Source organism: Protopterus annectens, chromosome 13.part0, assembly GCF_019279795.1.
Source record: "Protopterus annectens isolate FY-2018-M chromosome 13.part0, PAN1.0, whole genome shotgun sequence".
In the NCBI taxonomy this organism is placed as follows: domain Eukaryota; kingdom Metazoa; phylum Chordata; order Ceratodontiformes; family Protopteridae; genus Protopterus; species Protopterus annectens.
Genome location: NC_056747.1, coordinates 1,179,228,975 through 1,179,246,018, shown reverse-complemented (window position 1 = coordinate 1,179,246,018; position 17,044 = coordinate 1,179,228,975).

Genomic DNA, 17,044 nt, shown 5'->3' with positions numbered 1-17,044 from the left:
TTGTGTTCCATTTTTAAAAGAAAGATGGTGGCCATTTCCTTTTTCCATCTGTAAAGTGGCTGACTTTTATTTTGCAGAGCTTTGTCTGTACAACAATACACTGTCTGAGAATATTCATTTTCCAAGAAGCTATTATTTACTGTTCAGTCCATTATCTAGGTAACCTTAATATTCAGGTTTTGGTCGGTTACATGCCTTTCATTAGTTCTTTAAGCCTATACTGCAGTAGGCTTTCTATGCATTCGAGAAAGCCTGTGACTGGGATATCAAAACTGTATTATTTAAAATGTCTTTATTATAATTTAACAATAATTATAGCATACTTACTGAGACACACAAAAAAAAATCAGATTTATAGCACATGATGACTGGCAATGAGGGTGTGACTATAATTGTAGAAACAGCTCATTTACTAATGAAAAATGCTTCAGTTATTATCTGTCCAACAAAGTTCCAGATGGCTTAATCATAGGGAAGTTAATATAGCCTAGCAGTAAGCTGATAATACTTCACACAGGGATAATTTCTTCTGACACCTGCGGTTTTTGAAGTGGCATATCAATCAACTGGAATACTATCTGGCATTCTAAAGATTCATAAGGATTGCCAAAACCTGCCTTTTAGACCAATAGTTTGTATAAGGGTTTGAAAAGAAAGCCCTCGTATATCAGCACCAAATAAAATCCCATTGCACAATGCACCATCTCCTATATGCAAGATCGAGAACATGTTTTTGGAGACGAGAAACATTCATTGTGATATGGATTCACTTCTGGTCGGTGTATGCTGTTTCCTTATACTTCATCATTCCACAAAAAATGGACTTGACAATGTTCAAAAATATTTGATGGCTTCACCTGAATGAGAAAGCACTGACCTTGAAACTATATGTGCATCGTTAAACATTATTTTAATTAACCTTATTTTTGTTTGCATTTGATCAGCACACATGCTGTCAGTTGAGGAGGTGGTTACTGGAGCAATCATGATTCTCTCATTTGTTACTGTCATTCTTTTAAAATGGAAGCATACAGTGTCTTTTTACTGTCTACACAAGAAGCATGAATGGCCTGTCTTAATTTGATCTGGCAGCAAAGATCAATTGTATGCCTTTGAGATTTTATTAATAACAGTACAAGCCATTTTGAAGTTTACAGCTGTTAGTTCCACTACTAGCATAAACTTTAGAGCTTGAAATTTAGTAAGATGAAAGTGGCAGTAGGCCTTATTCTGAGGTGCATAGGGTGCCAGACTTTATGGACAATTTCCTGAATTCTGCTAGAACCCAACCTAATTACATCAAATTAAGTATTATTAAGGGTCAGATAATCTGTTTGCCATAGTTAATTTCCATTGATGACACTTTTAATGGTGAGCTTGCCATTTGTATCAGCTATTTTGGTGAAACAGTATAATGAAAAACGTGTTTTAAATATTTTCAAAGAAGTAAAGTTAACCATTTCTAGTTTCGATCCCCTGATTGTCACTAGCAATGATAATGTACATTGTGACAAAAGGAGGTACAGCCAGCACAGCTAGCTGGAATTTTGTAAATAATTATATGTCATTTGTGAATATCAAACTAATTTATATAAGATGCTTGTGTTACAAATGTACTATAACTGTATGTCATGTGTACATCAAACTGCTGCGTACAGATGTTTGTGTTGAAAAGGTATTTGTAAAGTGCTTGAACTTAAAATGTATCCACAGTCTGTCCTACTGGAAGAGAACAGAAATGTGCACGCACTATTGTAACTGTTTAAATGTATCTGTTAACAGAGGAAACTGGTGGGTTAACCTCAGTCCAGCAAACTTTAGATAAATATCTGAAATTAAATCACTTTATAGGCTAGGCCTTAAAAATGCTTCAATGCAGCTGGAGACACAAAGTCTCTAGGAAGCTTTCTGTATTGTCTTTGGGGTGAACTAATTGTTACTTAGGAAGCATGAAGGAATGCAATTATTCTATGACTTCTAGCACCTGCCAAAAATCTAGCAAAAGCCCTCACTTATGTATTTTTACAGGTAGATGCTAAATACTGCCAGCTTCCAGCAGTGGGGGACAACAATAATCAGAACCATTCACCACATCTGCCGTGTTCTAAGTAAGTTATTAGGGTATACTAACTCTCTTAGATACAGTCAGAAATATAGTGAAGCTTAGTTTTGATTTTGTTTATTTTTATTTGCGTGAGTCTGTACTGCAGTGTTATTTTAAATATTTCATGATGTTTTGAACTCTGATGTCACTGTGAATATATATTTACTATTGTCTTGTTCTTTTACTATTTATTATTAAATATATTTAAACCTTTCATTGTTGCTGATCTGTGTAGAGATATTTATGTTTTGAAAGTACTTGCATATTTATTTGGTGACACTGTGTGGGCCACTCCTAACAGCCTTGCTCTTGGTCAAACTACCATTTGTATTAGTATTAATATTATACAGTAAAATTGGACACCCTTTGTTAAGGGTCCTAAAATAGCTGATAAGGAGTGACTGGTGGCAGTGGTAACTACCTTATAGTCTGGGCAGAAGGGGGAATAGCTAGTAAACCTGTACCAGGCTTTCCCAGGTATGTGTGTGTGTAAATCAAACCCCAAGGAATGGGTGTGTCAGCTACTTGGGCAGGGACATGAAGCACTGGTTGGACAGAGAAGGTGCTGGAGGTCTTGGCATGGTTACTCAACTGAGATCTCAACTCTATAACTGTGCCAGTGGGGGGTCTTACTGGAAATCTGGAGAAAGAGTGAGAAACCAGCCCCGGGCTTACTGTGGTCTCTGTGTGCTCTTAAGGGAAACTGCACTTGATGCAGAGAGCTGAATCTGGAACTACTGTGTGTGTACATGTTATCCTCCCAGAGAATGTCCTACTACAGGTGCTACTAGTGAGGACTGAGGCTCTTGGATTACTGGTTGACAGTAGTGGGTCATCACATATTAATTGGATGGCAATGTTGGGATCACCACATCACATATTGGAATTCACTGGTGTGGATATTGAACTCCTGTAGCCTGTAAACAGTGGTCACTAAAAAAGGTGTTTGCACTCTCAAGCAGCCACATGGTATACATTCAGAGTTTCATATCACAATAGTTTTATTTTTTTTTGTTAGCTTAATCAGTCAGAGAGCGCAAGCAAGAATGTCAATGAAGGATTCTGGCAAACTGACAAGGAACCAGTTAGCTGGGATGTGCCAAGCCAAAGGACTGGGGCATGTCAACTTGACGAAAGGAGAAATGATTGCAGCCTTAACCATAGCTGCATCACATACCAGCAACCAGGAAGACAGCCAGACTGGCCTTGGGGATGCACAACTCTCAGAAAATGAACAGTTCAGCTTTGCCTCAGAGGACGTAAAACTCCATCTGAAGTTAAAGAGACTTGAACTGGAGTCCAAACATTTGGAACTAGAATCAGCAGAGAGACTGTAGCAGGAGAAACAAATGGAATTAGAATCAGCAGAGACACTGAGATGTATGGAAGCTGAAGAAAATGAAAGGCAGAGGCAACATGAAAAGGAGATGTTGACTCTTCGCTAGGGTCATGGAGATAATGGGGACGAGAGTAAATGAACCCTAGAAGCAATAAAGGTCAGTAAATTTCTTGCACAATTTACAGAGGGTGATAATTGTGATAGTTTTATTCATATTCATTTGAAAGTGTATGTAAACAGTATAATGTTGACCAAGTCCTCTGGGTACAGTTCCTGACCCTCCATGGTAAAGCTGTAACTACTGTTTCTAAATTGTCTGATACGGATTGCTTAAATTATAATACAGTTAAAATTGTTTATTAGAGTATTTTATGTTAACACCTGAAGCTTATAGAAAACAGTTTTGTGAGCATAGACACAAGGCAGATGAAAGTGTGTGAGATTGTACTGCTGAGTTAAACACTTATTTTCAAAGCTGGTGTCAGGTCACCACTTTTGAAGGGATGGCAGACCTTTTGGTGAGAGAGCAAGCCCTTAGTACTTTGCCTGAGGACATCGGAATCTGGCTGGCAAATAGGGAATGCAACACTACAGATGAGTTGGGGAAAAATGAGACCTATACCTAGCAAGAAAGGCATGCCTGCACAGGAAAGGGATACCTAGCATTGCACATGGGTATAAGGGAACCCATGGTTGGCAACCTAAACTGTCCTAACAGAGTCTGCTCAGGTACATGGCCAGGACCATGGGTTAAATGTTTTAAATGTAACCAGTGGGGCCATGTAGCATATAGATGTCCATGGAGGCAAGGTGGGGAATAAAAGATAGGGGAGCCAGTAAGTGGGAATAACAGAATGTCAGTGGTAAGTTGTCTGGAGGCAAAAAGGGCACCAAACTCCCACAATAATTTATATCCTAGATGGGAAACAGGTCATTGCTAAGAGAGACACAGCCTCTGACCTAACAATTATGAAGCCTGCAATAGCTAAAGATGAGCACTACTTGCTTGGGCAGTCTACTCCAGTCAGAGCTTTAGGAGGGACTCCATTCCAAATACCTTTGGCTAGGGTATACCTTGACTGGGAGGGTGGAAAAGGAAGCAAGCAAGTAGGTGTGTTTATATAAGATGCTTGTGTTACAAATGTACTAGAACTGTATGTCATGTGTATATCAAATTACTCCTACAGATGCTTGTGTTGAAAAGGTATTTGTAAAGTGCTTGTGCTTAAAATGTATTCATAGTGTGCCCTACTGGAAGAGAACAGAAATGCACATGCACTATTGTAGCTGTTTAAATGTATATGTTAACAGAGGAAACTGGAGGGTTAACCTCAGTCCAGCAAAATTTAGAAAAATATCTGAAATTAAATTACTTTATAGGCTAGGCTATAAAGATGCTTCAATGCAGCTGGAGACACAAAGTCTGTACTAGGAAGCTTTCTATATTGTCTTTGGGGTGAACTAACTGCTACTTTGGAAGCATGAAGAAATACAATTGTCCTATGACTTCCAGCACCTGCCAAAGATCTGAGTAAAAGCCCTCATCTATGTATTTTTGCAGATAAATGCTAACTTCTGCCAGCTTCCGGCAGTGGGGGGGGGGGGGGGTTGCCTTGAACCTAGAAGTCAGATGACCAGAAATTGTGTAATTTTGCAAGCTATTCCAGCAGTAATATTTTAGATATTATTTTAAGTCTCTCAATGAGACAGAGCATACTGCATTCTGTCTTGGACCTGACAACAACCATAAGAAACATTCACCACATCTGCCATACTTTAAGTAAATTATTAGGGTATAGTAACGCTCTTAGATACAGTCAGGAATATAGCAAAGCTTAGTTTAGATTTTGTTTTTCTTTATTTGTGCAAGCCTGTACTGCAATATTTTAATATTTTCTGTGGTGTCGAACTCTGATGTCACTGTGAATATATATTTAGCATTGTCTTGTTCTTTTATTATTTATTATTAAATATATTTAAACCTTTTATTGTGGGTGATCAGCGTAGAGATATTTAGGTTTTGAGAATACTTACATATTTATTGATGACACTGTGTGGGCCACTCTTAACAGCCTTGCTCTTGGTCAAACTACCATTTGTATTAGTATTAATATTACACAGTAAAACTGGACACCCTTTGTTAAGGGCCCTAAAGTAGCTGATAAGGAGTGACTGGTGGCAGTGGTAACTACCTTATAGTCTGGGCAGTAGGAGGAATAGCTAGTAAACCTTTGCCAGCCTTTCCCAGGTGTGTGTGTGTGTGTGTGTGTGTGTGTGTGTGTGTGTGTGTGTGTGTGTGTGTGTGTGTGTGTGTGTGTGTGTGTGTAAATCGAACCCCAAAGAGTGTGTGTGTCAGCTACTTGGGCAGGGACATGAAGCACTGGTTGGACAGAGAAGATGCTGGAGGTCTTGGCTTGGTCACTGAGCTGAGATCTCAGCTCTATAGCTGTGCTAATGGGGAGTATTATTTGGGATCTGGAGAAAGAGTGAGAAGCCAGCCCTGGACTGACTGTGGTCTCTGTGTGGTCTTAAGGGAGATTGCCCTTGATGCAGACCGCTGCATCTGAAATACCATGTGTGTACCTGTTATCCTCCCAGAGAACGTCCACTCACACATGCCAGTAGTGAGGAATGAGGCTCCTTGATTACTGGTTGACAGTGGTGGGGCATCACATACATCATAACAATTAAGCAGGAGGACATGACAAAGGAATAAAACAGTGCTTATTTTATGACAAACAGTACATATGTCTGTAGTAGGACAGTGGCTAATACATGGAATATATTATGTGGTTCTCTGAATCAGTTAAGGATTTAGGAGTGAAATCACTATTTGGCAATAAAATTAGCAATAATCTGTGAGAATTTTAGAAAAAAAGCACAGTATTTGCACTTCCATCATTTTGTGCATACAAGCACTTTCCTGTATGTCCACAAATGTGATATCCTGTGTAATAAAATATTTGGAATGTAGAACACAATATTAACAGACATTTCCTAGCACTAGACTATACACTGAATATATTCCATGGAAAACATAGTTACTTCAATCCAAACTGCAGTATATATTAACTATTACAAACTGCAGACTGCCCTGACCTAAATTGGTGCCAAACGTATGAGCAGCATGTTAAATATGCATAGGCATGTAATGCCAACGTGATCTGATACATAGGTTTAAACACAGAAATGTAAATGAGCATATACAAACACACACACACACACACACACACACACACACACACACACACACACACACAAGCATACGCACATACATACATAAGCACACTAGTGCGCATGCACGTGAACACACACACACACACACACACACACACACACACATAAGCACACTAGTGCGCATGCGCGTGCACACACACACACGCACACACACACACACACACACACACACACACACACACACACACATACAAGCGTACGCACATACACACATATGCACACTAGTGCGCATGCGCGTGCACACACAAGCATACACACATAAGCACACTAGTGCACATGCGTGTGCACACACACACACACACACACACACACACACACACACACACACACACACACACACACACACGCACACACACACACAAACATATGAATGCACACACATATCAGGAAATTACTGTATGTGTGGGATGCGGAAAACAGTACAAAAAATAATGCCACTGCAAACCTTAGCATGCTAATATATTTCTGTTCTTTATGCTGAATTCAAGTAACTGAGTACCTGTACTACAGTATTTATATAGTCTGCATAGCAATAAATATTAGGAGAGATATGCAAATGCAAGAAGCCCTGTCTGCAGCAGTCTGGGATCCCTACTTACTAATAATGATTTTTGCTTACTTAAAGTAACATTCCTTCCCAGTGTCTTAATCTCAGCATTCTTTGCTAAAAGTGCATATGAACAAATACATCAAGTACCAACATCAGCTACCTCTTTCAGCTGATTTTCATTTTCAGATTTCACCTTAAGGCGAAAGACACATGTAAAAGATTTTTTCTATATATCTGAAACTCTGTAAACTAATGGGTACTCTGCTAATGATGTGTCAGAATCCACAGTTTTGCTGGGTCCTGAGCAACCTTCCGAGCAACAGTTCATCTTCCTGAATCCTGTCTTCAGCAACCAAAATCATCAACAGCTAGACTGAAGTAAGCAGACATTAGCACACCTTTTTGTTCCCTTTTTTCTTCTTCTTCATTTTTCTGTTGAACTTCACTGACAATATGAAATCTTTTAAAATTATTATTGTTATTATTATTATTGTTGTTATTAATACTATCACAACTAATGAGGTGGTGATGTCAAGCTCACTACTACAACTTAATTTCCTACCTCTGCCAGGGCAGCAATGTAGACAAAGACACCAGTGAAATGTTTTCACACTGGCACATGTTAACAGTGCTCCAACAAATAAATAACAATCCAGGCACAAGAGTAATTTTATTGCAAGGCAGAGGCATTGATGTGTGGTGCATTTACTGCAGTGGGAAAATCATCTGGATAAGAGTTTTGCAGTGTACTGTGAGTATCGAGCTGAGGGGGTTGATCAAACTAACTACTGAGTTGGGATCCTACTCTATTAGTGAAAAGAGGTGTTTTCTAGGAAGAGCAATCTGCACCATTAAAATAGTAGAAATAATAAGAACTACAAGATGACATCCAAGTATACTATCAAAATAATAAAACAATAGTTACAGTCTTTAAATGGCATAGTTTATTTTAGGTGCACCCACTTTAAACAACTTGGATTCATTAATCACTGTTAGACAATGGGCTTACTATACATCAGTACCCTGACTGGAGAATGAGTGTTTACAGCAGGGTATTAATGTACAAGTAATGCCTGCTGAAAAACTAGTTCACCACTTCATGGCAGCGTATCAAGCTGCTGTGGAGCTTGGACTGAGAAAACGGAATGCCCGCCATTATTTTATGTTCACTAAGCAGTACTTTTGCTGTTTTGTGAGTGTAAAATATGAAAAAAAAGAAGACAACAAAAAGGTATGTGTGTGTGTGTTCGTATGTCTGTTTGAGTGTATGTGTGCATGTCTGTGAAAGTGAAAGCGAGTGACCTATTTTACACTCGCTAAACAGCGTTTGTGTGTGTGTGTTTATGTCTGTGTTTGAGTGTATGTGTGCATATCAGTGAAAGTGAGAGCGAGTGACCTGTTATTTTACACTCACTAAGCAGCGTTTTTGCTGTTTAGCAAGTGTAAAATAAAAAACGAAAAAAATTAAAATAAAGAGTATGTGTGAGAGTATATGCGTGTATGAGAGTAAGAGAGAGAGAGAGAGTGATCGATCGAACGAAACAGAAGTGTTTGTTTCTATCTGCATGATTGCATTCATGAAAGCAGAGATTGTGTGTGTGTGTGTGTGTGTGTGTGTGTGTGTGTGTGTGTGTGTGTGTGTGTGTGTGTGTGTGTGATGTGTGAGTGAATGCATGTATGCAAGCAGAGGAGACTGCGTGTGAGAGAGATTGAGAGAGAGTAAGACTGAATGTGTGTATGAAAGCAGCTGGAGACTGTGAGAGATTGAGAAAGAGGGTGAGACAGATCTTGTGTGAGTGAATGTGTGTATGAAAGCAGATGAGACTGTGTGTGTGTATATGTATGTGTGTGAAAGCAGAATTGACTGTGCATGTGTGTATCGGAGAGAGAATGGGCTGTATGTAAAACTGTTGTGTTTCACTTGCTTATTATTTTTTAAGCACTATATTATTTTTTCTATATGTTTGATGTAAAATGCTTCCTCCAACACCATTAACATATACTATAGCAAGTTTGAAACAGTAGGCAGATGAACTATTTTACATTAAATATATATAAAAAAATAATATTGTACTTAAAAAAATAAATAAGCCAGTAAAACACAACAATTTTACAGACAGCCCATTCTCTAAGCGTAATAATGCCATCCAGGGTGTGTGTTAATGTGTAATTAATGCCCTTCCAGGGGTGTAGAGGCCCTCTGCCTGCAGCATTGAGTCTCATAACACCTTTGGGTGGGTGTTAATTACACATTAATGTACACCCTGTTAGGTATTATTGCTTGCTTATTACAATTCAAAACTTACCTGCATTCTTTCTTAGAATCCTGTATTTTGAATGGAATTCTGTGAGCCAATAGAGGCTAATATTCAGAATCACGAAGAACCAATCAGCATTGCTATTACCTGATGCTGTCCTTTTGCAAAGCTTTTCAGTGCACATCATACACATCAAAGCTGGAGCACTAAACCAAAATCCCAGCAAATGCTTTGTAGTCTCTAATTGGTCATCATGATCTTAGCCTAAGTACATGATTGGACAAGAGATTTTAGCCTGTCAGTCTGATGATTTTAAAGTGCCACACTCTACTGTTTCAATCCACAGGAGTTGTGGCAAAGGTCAAATATTATCTAATGGGATGGGATCCCACCACCACAGCCTAAAATAATAATAAAAAGGTATACTCAGCTAATTCCTACCAACACCTCCTGTGCAGTTCAGATCTCATCTTCCTTCTGGATCACTTTTACGCACTGATATATTCTTCAACAGTTTCATAGTAACAATGTCTAACATGATTAGATACCAGCACACCTCTTAACCTCTTAGAGCAAGAAATCTAGATAACTCCTAAAATAATGGGGGCAAAGACCCAGAAATAAGCACAGATTTTAATTATTGCTCTTATAAACTTAGAACGTTGCTAGAATACCAGAATTTGTATTAGTGTGCATTTGCAGAAGGATATGAAGTTTAAAACTTAAATCTATGTCATTATTTAGTGACTTCAGTTCTCAGTGATTTCACAGAAAACCCCAATTTTTATGAAGAAAAGACCAAAAATATGAGGCAAAATCCTGGACATTCTGGGAAAATCTGGTACCTAAGAGATACGGAGTGTATTTCTTGCTTTATGCCACTCACAATTTCTCCTCTAATGAAATAGTTAGACTTTAATGTTATATGTTCAAAGGCAGAATTTTGTTTCACTTCTGTGTTTTTTTTTATTATTATATGCTGGCAAAGAGGGTTATAGGGTGTGAGCTGTAGTTACTGTGGTACAGAGTTTGATTCTCTCTCTCTCACCCTTCATTTGCCTACTGTGGGACCTTGAGCAAGTCACTTAACCAGTAAGTGGTTAGGGGAAATTAGGAATTTGAGCTAGGCACCACAATGTGCCCCTAGACTACATGCCAAATAAATATATATGGCCTTATGTTTACATATTAGTTAACTGTTATAGCCATAACTGTTTTTTCCAGACTGAGCAGGTCTACTCAAATTTTGCTTCACCTAATATTTCTGTCCTTTAAGTAGCACCTGCAGAAAGGTATTACATACTTTCTAGTTTACTGATAATCCCCTTAGTGGATATACTCATCTGATTTGTCTGGCAGTTAGTGTAGAGGTGTAAAGCTCTGACCTCTTTAAAACTTCTTCCTGTAGACATGGGTACAATATTTGATTCCTTACACCTTCATCTGTCTACTGTGTAATTTTGAGCATATCTCCTAATCAGACAGCATTGTTGAGGGCTATATTCCTGTGGTGCCCCTGAAAAGGGGTATTTGTGTCTGGTGGTTTTACTTGGCTAAGGAAAAATGAATTATATGCCATTCCTTCTTTTCTTCTGATAGATATCTATTTACTAGTACTTTTTTTACTCTTCTCAAATCTTATCTGAGGAACAAAATGTAAGTCCTTGATAAAATGCAGGTTAGGTACATCTATTCTTCTGTCATCTTTAAACTTAATCAGATTTAGACTGCTACCTTTTTACGTGCTTCTAGTGACCAAACTGAGTCATTACTTACAGAAACAAGGTATATATGCAGTCCATGCAAATAAACTGTTTTCCATTCACAAGAAAATACACAGTGTTATAGAAATGTATTTTTTCATGTCATATTAAGGTATTTCAGATGTTGTTATAACTTCTGCAGCATTTAGAGGAAAGCTAAAAAATGTTTTCCTCCAGAACTAGGGTTATTTGGTGGTGGTGTTTTCTCACTTACACACTGGGCATGACTGCTGAAATCAGGAATAACTCTATATCTAATGTTCAAAGAAACTGGATATGTTGAATGCAGATTAATCCACATAAATGAATGTTGTTCTGGATCCTGTGATCTGGTGGCTTTCAGATAGTACACATTCTTGTTTTAGTAGTAATTTACCCATTCCCACTGTGACATCAGTGTGAAATCCTTCAGATGAGATGGTAAACCCTATCTGCTTGAGTTGGTGGTAGCTCAGGTGGATGTAAAAGATCCCACAGCACCTATTGAAAAGAGAAGGGAAAGTTCTCCAGTACCTTGACCAAATTTCTGCTACTACCTAATACTACTTGCCTGATGGGATTAACCCAGTCAACAAAAAAATAAATAAAAGAATAACATAAATAAATAAATAAATAAATAAATAAATAAATAAATAAATAAAGCAAAAAATATGCTTCAGATTCAGAAGTTGCAGAATGGGAGTCTTGATAGTTTTGGATCTCACATTTCTTAACAGGCAGTGAAGGTTCATCACACTTACATAATTAACTACATAGCTAACCAATTACTAAATTTACATATAAAAAAGTAAAAATTACAATGTTTGAACTTCTGTTCTTGTCTTATTTACCATTTTTGATGGACCAATTCAGCTTGATTACAGTGCTACCAATATATGGCAGCACTGAGCCCAAGCATGCAGGCAACAAAAAGCTGGAGTGTGAAAAACACCGTTGGTAATTGGAGAGGCCTATTGCACTACTCTATACTGTCATCAGAATCTGTACATGTTGATTATGAATGCTAGATAGAAGATTTCAGTGTTGCCCTGAAATACACTATAACAATGAGGAAACACTGCTACAGTAAGCAAAAATAGTAATTAGACTCTAATGGTCTAGCAGGATTAATGTGACTGCCTTGCACCACTAAGTGCAGGGATAACTTGTAGCGCCCTGCAACCCTAAAGTGGAATAAGCAATAGTTGGAGAATGCAAAACTGAATAAATGAATAATAGCAGTGTAAGATTTATTCTTTGCACACAGAGCCGTATGATATCCACTCATACTGAAAAAAAATTCAAAAAAGAGAGGAACTGGAGCATTCTCAGATGTCATTTAATTGGACAGGTCCTCTGCTGCTGACCTTCACAGTAAAATCCCTCCCAAAAAAATGTATAAACTCAGGAGACAGGTTAGAGCTTCTCTTCAAGTGAAATCTGATAAAAGGAAAATGTTGGAGAAGCTGACCAGTGTCAAAGCAGGTTTGTGGGCAAGATTTTATAATCCTAATCTATGGAGTCATGGTTTACCCTAGCAGTGAAACTTAAAAGATGAGTAAGTGTCAGTGGTACAGCAGGTCACAGACTTGCCTTTGGTGTGGAAGGTTGTGGTTTCTACTCCTACCCCAGGTAGACTACAGAGCAGTATAAAGGCAGTGATGCACTCCTGAGTATGTTGTCCTTCCGATGAGACATTAAATGGAGATGCTTGTTGTACTTTTCTGCTTTTTGTCCATGGTTTAGCCAAAAAAGTTATCTGTTTCAATTTTATTTTTTGTTATGGGTGCTTAGTCTTGTAGCTTCATTTGCAAGTGTGTATACTGCAAGATTTTAGCATTATTTATTTATCATACAGCACTTATATTTTCATAAGTAGAATTACATGTAAAATGTAGCTTTTTTGCTTTTTGAACCCAGTCTGGGGCCACAGTCTTGAAGCTTCTTTCACAGTTGTGGCAGGACTGTGACCCACTGCCAGATTTGAGCCTTGTTTAGTCATTTACTGCAGTGTTACTGGTACATTTCTGCATAGTCTGGAGCCTCAGTCTGTGATAGGACTGCAGTAGTGGCAGTATTGTGAATTCTACTCTAGGATCTGTGCTTCAGTACTTTTTATACCTGTATATACCTGCTTAAAGTTGAAGTTCCAGTAGTCTGTGGCCTTAATCTGTGGTGGGACTGCAGTAGTGGCAATATTGTGAATTCTGTCCCATGATTTGTGTTTCAGTACTTTTATAGCTGTATATACCTACTTAAAGTTGTATTCTAGTGTCTGTTTACCTTACTACTGTTTTTCCCCGTTGTTTGAGCCTGTCCCACTCCCCACTGAGACATTATACTACATTTCTGAAATTCTAACCATAGAACTAGAACTCCAGTTTGAATTTTTTCACCTACCCTCCCACTCTTTTCTTGTTATAGTTTGACTTCCAAAGTCCCTCCCTCCCCTGTTTCATTGTCATTGTTGTATATCCCATTTAAGTACTTTCACACCCATTGTTTTCCATATATCCAAAATACTGACCAGTATTGCACTTAAGTAAACCACCCTTAGTAAAACTTGTCTCCTGCTCATTTCCCATAGCTCCCATCTGCTTGGCCCCCTTGCCACACACTGAGATGGTCCTGAGTTAATCCTGATCCATCCTTGGCAGATAAGAGATTTACTTTAGTGTTTTGCACTTCAGTTAGCTGTTTGGAGTGCTACTGCTTCGTTTTTACTTTATTTGTTGATTTTGCATTTAAATCACTATAAAGGTCCCTAATACTTGAAATTGCCTTGGTAAGGTAAGATGTTTTCTTGTAGCATTACACTCGCAAACAATCTTTCATGGTGTTATTACATCAAGAGGTTAACAGTGCCCTGTACAGACACAAATGTCCAAAATGAGACCCACATTAACATGCAAGACATTTGCTTTAGTCATAGACACCAAGAAAGTGACTGTCACACTGTGAGATGCATTGTCAAACTGGGGGCACAGTCTAAACAGAGCAACATTTTGACACTTGTACAGAGTGTTAGACAGGCTCCATTTCTCTTCTTGGTTAATCCAGTAAAATGCCACCTGGTGAACTAATGCCCCTCTCCCATATCAGTCAAATTTAAAGAGTAAAGATTTACATATGAAACATTTGTGGAAGGGAGTCATATTCAGGTTTACATACTGCATGCTGATTTTGTTTATGTCTTATAATACAGTATGTGGATTAAAAATATTTACCATTTCTTCTGCAGTTTCCAGTCTTAATCCTTTACTTTCCCAGCATTCTTTGTAAATCCTCTCATCCTCATAGGACTGTTTTATTTGAGACAGGGCAGACTTGTTTAGATCTGGCTTGGGGATTTGGAGTGGATTAAACCTTTGACATTTAGCTCATCCAGCCTGAAAAAGAAGTGATATAATTCATGCAGCATATCTCATAATTGTACGACTCTGCATTTTAATATCTGTTTTTGTTTCTGCCTAGTAATACTTAGCATGAAGCTTCAAACTACCTGCCTGCCTTCATTTCAAGAATGTCTTTTGCTTTATTAAGCAGATGTAAGAAAGGAAGGAATACACTAAGGCAAACACTGGGACTGAAACAAAAATAATTTTTCTGCTTCAGCATTTCTTTCAGACACAGCTACAACAGAGACCTGTTTAAGTCACATGGCTGCTGGGTTCAAGGGTCATACAATGCAGCCTGCTGCCATGGGACCAAGCTCAAGGTCCTTGAGAGATGGAAAAAACTTTTGACGCTTTTCCTCAATGGTTGTACCTCACTAACACAAGCCAGCTGAGTGCATACAAACAGAGGTGGTGTAACAGGCACAAATCCCAGCTTCCTCTGAAATTTCCAGCCCCCTTTTTCCTGTCAGATTCCAGACTGATGAAATTTTCCTGGCACAGACTTTGTGCTGGCAACTTCTATCATCTAACTCAAAGTAAATTAGAATTCCAATTTTAATTGAAGGCTTTACCTGATTGAATATTGTCCCAAGCTGACTTAGTATAGATGAATTACATGCAATGGGTTAGAAACCAGCATACCTTTTGTGGTTTGTGGCACATGCCCATTAGTTTTTAAATTTCTTTCTTTCTAAATTACTAAGAGATGTCACATGCTAAAGATCTTGTTACTTTCAGTATATCGCAACTTACTTATATTAAAAATGATACTGAAAAGGTTGGACAATCATTGTCATTTCACTTTGAATCTGCTTACTTTAATATGCTATTTTGTAGCTGTCATCTCTGTATAGCTAAGCATCAGTGCAACAGCTGCAAATTAATGTCCATAGCGGAGACCAAACACTTTATATGTCAGCACTCCCCTTCTCCCACACACCCCACAGGGAACTGGCTTTAACTTCTATGGTGTGAGATGCTGCAGATGCAAACTGCTGTTTGTATCTGTCATCACTTTTACAGTGTTCATTTTCTTTAAAGAAATGGCATCCCAGCATCGCTGTTCATAATCCACAAAGAGAGATTTGTGCACTGCTGCAAACTAACAATAAGTATTTCTCATGGCCCTAGGGAGTAGTGATACACATAATAAATGAAAGTGTGGTATTTTATTTATTTATTTTAACATATTTAGTTTGGTATTCAGTTTTTGACAGTCCCAAAGACTTGCAAGACATAAATATCTGCTTTCTGATGTGACCCAGGGAAGTACTGTCTTGGATAGTCCTATGTAGAGCAGCACAAGATTTACACTGTTTGCGTCACTGCTAGCCTCTGTTTGCCCTGTCATCCATGTTCTATTTTGAAATTAACATTTATTTAATATATTCCCATAAAACTTTTTTTCTGCTGGCTTGAAGGAACGCCCTTTAACTTCGCCATCAAATGTTTTTGCATGGAAGACAGAGACATGATATATATGTTTATATAGACTTGCTGACTTACATTATTTGCCCGGGTTATTTAATATTCTATAGTATGGTGAGGAGACATGCGTGAATGGGCGTACCTTCGTTGAAGGTTGTGCGTCAGGGCTGGTAACTCGGCACGTAAAAATCAACTACCAATCATTAGTTCCGCTGTGGCGACCCCTAACCGGGAAAAGCCGAAAGACACATAGTATGGTGATATTAAGTGTACCCCAATGTGTAATCATGCTAGTCTTCATTATTGCACCTGTCCCACACATGAGACAAGTCAGATTCATCCCTCATGGCAGCCACCTGGATGGCATTGCAGCTGTGAAGGTGTTCACTGTGCATCTTAGTAAGAAAGCAGGCTTCTTTATATAAGTATTCATATGGTAATCCACTAGTTGTGCTTATCTACTGTAATTGTGGCATTTTTTGTTCATGACATAAAATGACATCCAGTTCCACTGAAGATGATGGAAATTGGAGTTGCCTCAAACAAAAGAAAAACAGAAAGAAAGAAAGAAAAAAAAGTATTCACCAAGTCCTTATTGTTGAATTTTTTTCAGATAGAAAAAGCTAAACAGGAAAAGAGAACCCCTAAACACATTTTATTCAGGGAGATGCCTCTCATACTATTCAGACAGAATATAACCCCCTCCAAGGCTGTACTTTAAGATAGTTTATACTAAGTTGGAGGCGTCTTCCAGTTGCCTCAAAAATTCTGCAGACTGGATTTAGAAAATCTCATTTCATCAAATCTTATAATAGGAAATAGGATAATGATATAATATGTATAGTGAATGATAGACGTCTGGCAGAGCTATAGGCGAAATTCACCTTACACTTCATCAAACAAATAGCGTGGCATATGTAGCATCTCTTCACATTACTATCAGTGCAGGTAAACCAGCACTGATTTAACAGCTCATCAAAAGGATTGC